The 5,696-nt window shown below is 51.0% G+C and overlaps 1 long non-coding RNA gene across 1 annotated transcript; it reads left to right on the top strand.

The window, feature by feature from the left end:
- Window positions 1-1,462: 1,462 nt before the first annotated feature.
- LOC118944846 lies at window positions 1,463-3,762 on the top strand. Its single transcript, XR_005040222.1, has 2 exons — window positions 1,463-1,917; window positions 1,953-3,762. It is a non-coding gene; the product is annotated as an uncharacterized LOC118944846 (long non-coding RNA).
- The last annotated feature ends 1,934 nt before the right edge of the window (window positions 3,763-5,696 follow it).

The following is a 5,696-nucleotide window of genomic DNA, read 5'->3' as shown; positions in this document are numbered from 1 at the left end:
CTCTCTCTCTCTCACATGGCCTCAATACACCCCAGACCTCCCCTCTCTCTCACATGGCCTCAATACACCCCAGACCTCCCCTCTCTCTCTCATGGCCTCAATACACCCCAGACCTCCCCCCTCTCTCTCTCTCTCTCTCTCTCTCAATACACCCCAGACCTTCTCTCTCTCTCAATACACCCCAGACCTCCCCCTCTCTCTCTCAATACACCCCAGACCTCCCCCTCTCTCTCTCAATACACCCCAGACCTCCCCCTCTCTCTCTCAATACACCCCAGACCTCCCCCTCTCTCTCTCAATACACCCCAGACCTCCCCCTCTCTCTCTCAATACACCCCAGACCTCCCCCTCTCTCTCTCAATACACCCCAGACCTCCCCCCCCTCTCTCTCTCTCAATATACCCCAGACCCCCCCCCCCCTCTCTCTCTCAATACACCCCAGACCTCCCCCCCTCTCTCTCTCAATACACCCCAGACCCCCCCCCCCCCCCTCTCTCTCTCTCATGGCCTCAATACACCCCAGACCTCCCCTCTCTCTCTCTCAATACACCCCAGACCTCTCCCCTCTCTCTCTCTCAATACACCCCAGACCTCCCCTCTCTCTCTCTCTCAATACACCCCAGACCTCCCCTCTCTCTCTCTCTCAATACACCCCAGACCTCCCCTCTCTCTCTCTCTCAATACACCCCAGACCTCCCCTCTCTCTCTCTCTCTCAATACACCCCAGACCTCCCCTCTCTCTCTCTCTCTCAATACACCCCAGACCTCCCCTCTCTCTCTCTCTCTCAATACACCCCAGACCTCCCCTCTCTCTCTCTCTCTCAATACACCCCAGACCTCCCCTCTCTCTCTCTCTCTCAATACACCCCAGACCTCCCCTCTCTCTCTCTCTCAATACACCCCAGACCTCCCCTCTCTCTCTCTCTCAATACACCCCAGACCTCCCCTCTCTCTCTCTCTCTCAATACACCCCAGACCTCCCCTCTCTCTCTCTCTCTCTCAATACACCCCAGACCTCCCCCCTCTCTCTCTCTCTCTCTCAATACACCCCAGACCTCCCCTCTCTCTCTCTCTCTCTCAATACACCCCAGACCTCCCCTCTCTCTCTCTCTCTCTCTCAATACACCCCAGACCTCCCCTCTCTCTCTCTCTCTCTCTCAATACACCCCAGACCTCCCCTCTCTCTCTCTCAATACACCCCAGACCTCCCCTCTCTCTCTCTCTCTCTCTCTCTCAATACACCCCAGACCTCCCCTCTCTCTCTCTCTCTCTCTCAATACACCCCAGACCTCCCCTCTCTCTCTCTCTCTCTCTCAATACACCCCAGACCTCCCCTCTCTCTCTCTCTCTCTCTCTCAATACACCCCAGACCTCCCCTCTCTCTCTCTCTCTCTCTCTCTCAATACACCCCAGACCTCCCCTCTCTCTCTCTCTCTCTCTCTCTCTCTCTCTCTCTCTCTCTCTCTCTCTCAATACACCCCAGACCTCCCCTCTCTCTCAATACACCCCAGACCTCCCCTCTCTCTCTCTGCACAACTGCTGTTGAAGGAACAACATCGTCCAGTATTTTAGCCTCAAGACAAATCAAACTGGTGTTGTCCCAAATGGCTCCCTCTTCACTACTTTTAACCAGGCCCCATCGGGGATTTTAGTCAAAAGTAGTGTACAGTGTAGTTGAGAATAGTTGACCATTTTGGTACGGCGCCAGTTTACCGACCAACCACCAATTGTAACACAGCAATCCATGTCTCGTATTTTAACAGGCGATCCTATTAATGTCTACATTCCCTGAATGACGAGGGCACCAAGTACTCCATCCAGAATGATCCCCTGTCTAGTGCACTACGTTTTGATTAGAGCAAAGGGAGTATATCTATCAGACATGAAGGTCTAGGCCTTACTGTAGGGTGTCAACAGGTCCTGGGGTAGGCCTTACTGTAGGATGTCAACAGGTCCCGGTCTAGGCCTTACTGTAGGGTGTCAACAGGTCCTGGTGTAGGCCTTACTGTAGGGTGTCAACAGGTCCTGGTCTAGGCCTTACTGTAGGGTGTCAACAGGTCCTGGTCTAGGCCTTACTGTAGGGTGTCAACAGGTCCTGGTGTAGGCCTTACTGTAGGGTGTCAACAGGTCCTGGTCTAGGCCTTACTGTAGGGTGTCAACAGGTCCTGGTCTAGGCCTTACTGTAGGGTGTCAACAGGTCCTGGTCTAGGCCTTACTGTAGGATGTCAACAGGTCCCGGTCTAGGCCTTACTGTAGGATGTCAACAGGTCCTGGTCTAGGCCTTACTGTAGGGTGTCAACAGGTCCTGGTCTAGGCCTTACTGTAGGGTGTCAACAGGTCCTGGTGTAGGTCTAGGCCTTACTGTAGGATGTCACCAGGTCCTGGTGTAGGCCTTACTGTAGGATGTCAACAGGTCCTGGTCTAGGCCTTACTGTAGGATGTCACCAGGTCCTGGTGTAGGCCTTACTGTAGGGTGTCACCAGGTCCTGGTCTAGGCCTTACTGTAGGATGTCAACAGGTCCTGGTGTAGGCCTTACTGTAGGATGTCAACAGGTCCCGGTCTAGGCCTTACTGTAGGATGTCAACAGGTCCTGGTCTAGGCCTTACTGTAGGATGTCACCAGGCCCTGGTCTAGGCCTTACTGTAGGATGTCAACAGGTCCCGGTCTAGGCCTTACTGTAGGGTGTCAACAGGTCCTGGTGTAGGCCTTACTGTAGGGTGTCAACAGGTCCTGGTCTAGGCCTTACTGTAGGGTGTCAACAGGTCCCGGTCTAGGCCTTACTGTAGGGTGTCAACAGGTCCTGGTGTAGGCCTTACTGTAGGGTGTCAACAGGTCCTGGTCTAGGCCTTACTGTAGGGTGTCAACAGGTCCTGGTCTAGGCCTTACTGTAGGGTGTCAACAGGTCCTGGTCTAGGCCTTACTGTAGGATGTCAACAGGTCCCGGTCTAGGCCTTACTGTAGGATGTCAACAGGTCCTGGTCTAGGCCTTACTGTAGGATGTCACCAGGCCCTGGTCTAGGCCTTACTGTAGGATGTCAACAGGTCCTGGTCTAGGCCTTACTGTAGGGTGTCAACAGGTCCTGGTGTAGGCCTTACTGTAGGGTGTCAACAGGTCCTGGTCTAGGCCTTACTGTAGGGTGTCAACAGGTCCCGGTCTAGGCCTTACTGTAGGGTGTCAACAGGTCCTGGTGTAGGCCTTACTGTAGGGTGTCAACAGGTCCTGGTGTAGGCCTTACTGTAGGGTGTCAACAGGTCCTGGTCTAGGCCTTACTGTAGGGTGTCAACAGGTCCTGGTCTAGGCCTTACTGTAGGATGTCAACAGGTCCTGGTGTAGGCCTTACTGTAGGATGTCAACAGGTCCCGGTCTAGGCCTTACTGTAGGGTGTCAACAGGTCCTGGTCTAGGCCTTACTGTAGGGTGTCAACAGGTCCTGGTCTAGGCCTTACTGTAGGATGTCAACAGGTCCTGGTCTAGGCCTTACTGTAGGATGTCAACAGGTCCCGGTCTAGGCCTTACTGTAGGGTGTCAACAGGTCCTGGTCTAGGCCTTACTGTAGGATGTCAACAGGTCCTGGTGTAGGCCTTACTGTAGGATGTCAACAGGTCCTGGTGTAGGCCTTACTGTAGGATGTCAACAGGTCCTGGTGTAGGTCTTACTGTAGGATGTCAACAGGTCCCAGCCCTGCCAGACATCACTCGTCTTATACAAAAAAAAAATATTTCTCCTGTTTATTAAAAACCAAATAAATCTGTGATCATGAATAGTTTGTTTGCTGTGTTTTTATTATGTGTGGGGATCTGCTTGTTTACGCTAACATTGAATGGTTCAGATACTGTGTGTTTGTCCGAAATGGCACCCTATTCCCTATATAGTGACCTGTAGGGAACCCTGGTCCACTGTGGGGCCCTATAGGGAATAGGTGCCATTTGGGATCTGCGTGTTCCTGTGTTCTTGCTTAAAGCGGCAATATGTAACTTTTTGGGGCGACCCTGACCAAATTCACATAGAAATGTGTGTTATAGATTTGCCATTCTCATTGAAAGCAAGTCTAAGAAGCGGTAAATCTGTCCTAAACTCGGCAGCAAAAGAAACGTCCCTTTTTCAGGACCCTGTCTTTCAAAGATAATTCATAAAAATCCAAATAACTTCACAGATCTTCATTGTAAAGGGTTTAAACACTGTTTCCCATGCTTGTTCAATGAACCATAAACAATGAATGAACATGCACCTGTGGAACGGTCGTTAAGACACTAACAGCTTACAGGTGGTAGGCAATTAAGGTCACAGTTATGAAAACTTAGGACACCAAAGAGGCCTTTCTACTGACTCTGAAAAGATGCCCAGGGTCCCGGCCCATCTGTGTGAATGTGCCTTAGGCATGCTGCAAGGAGGCATGAGGACTGCAGATGTGGCCAGGGCAATAAATTGCAACGCCTAAGACAGCGCTACAGGACGGACAGCTGATCGTGCTCGCAGTGGCAGACCACGTAACAACACCTGCACAGGGTCGGTACATCCGAACATCACACCTGCGGGACAGGTACAGGATGGCAACAACAACTGCCCGAGTTACACCAGGAACACACAATCCCTCCATCAGTGCTCAGACTGTCCGCAATAGGCTGAGAGAGGCTGGACTGAGGACTTTTAGGCCTGTTGTGAGACAGGTCCTCACCAGACATCACCGGCAACAACGTTACCTAGGGGCATAAACCCACCATCGCTGGACCAGACAGGACTGGCAAAGTGCTCTTAACTGACGAGTCGCGGTTTTGTCTCACCAAGGGTGATAGTCGGATTCGCGTTTATCGTTGAAGGAATGAGTGTTACACCGAGGCCTGTACTCTGGAGCGGGATTGATTTGGAGGTGGAGGGTCACATCAGACTGAGATGGTCATTGCAGGCAATCTCAACGCTGTGCGTTACAGGGAAGACATCCTCCTCCCTCATGTGGTACCCTTCCTGCAGGCTCATCCTGACATGACCCTCCAGCATGACAATGCCACCAGTCATACTGTTCATTCTGTAATGGATTTCCTGCAAGACAGGAATGTCAGTGTTCTGCCATGGCCAGTGACGAGCCCGGATCTCAATCCCATTGAGCACGTCTGGGACCCGTTGGATCGGAGGGTGAGGGCTAGGGCCATTCCCCACAGAAATGTCCGGGAACTTGCAGGTGCCTTGGTGGAAGAGTGGGGTAACATCTCACAGCAAGAACTGTCAAATCTGGTGCAGTCCATGGGATGCACTTAATGCAGCTGGTGGCCACACCAGATACTGACTGTTACTGTTGATTTTGACCCCCCTTTGTTCAGGGACACATTATTCCATTTCTGTTAGTCACATGTCTGTGGAACTTGTTCAGTTTATGTCTCAGTTGTTGAATCTTATGTTCATACAAATATTTACACATGTTAAGTTTGCTGAAAATAAGCACAGTTGACAGTGAGAAGATGTTTAGTTTGTGTGATATTTCTTTGCTCCTCGTTTTTAAGTTTAGTTTTTGCGTCTTTTACTTTGGGATTTGTACAGCAGCTTCAAACAGCTGAAAAACACAATATTTTAGTTGATTGAACAGACAACGATTCTCTCCACTCCACATTTCTCATTTAGTCACAAACTGAAAATAAGTATTAGAATTTTAGCAACTGGGAAATGGCGGAGTGATTCCTGCATATTGCACTTTTTTTAACAT

The sequence above is a fragment of the Oncorhynchus mykiss genome, chromosome 28 (genome assembly GCF_013265735.2).
Source record: "Oncorhynchus mykiss isolate Arlee chromosome 28, USDA_OmykA_1.1, whole genome shotgun sequence".
Lineage (NCBI taxonomy): Eukaryota > Metazoa > Chordata > Actinopteri > Salmoniformes > Salmonidae > Oncorhynchus > Oncorhynchus mykiss.
Note: the sequence above shows the minus strand (reverse complement) of the source record. Positions and strands in the feature narration are given on the sequence as shown.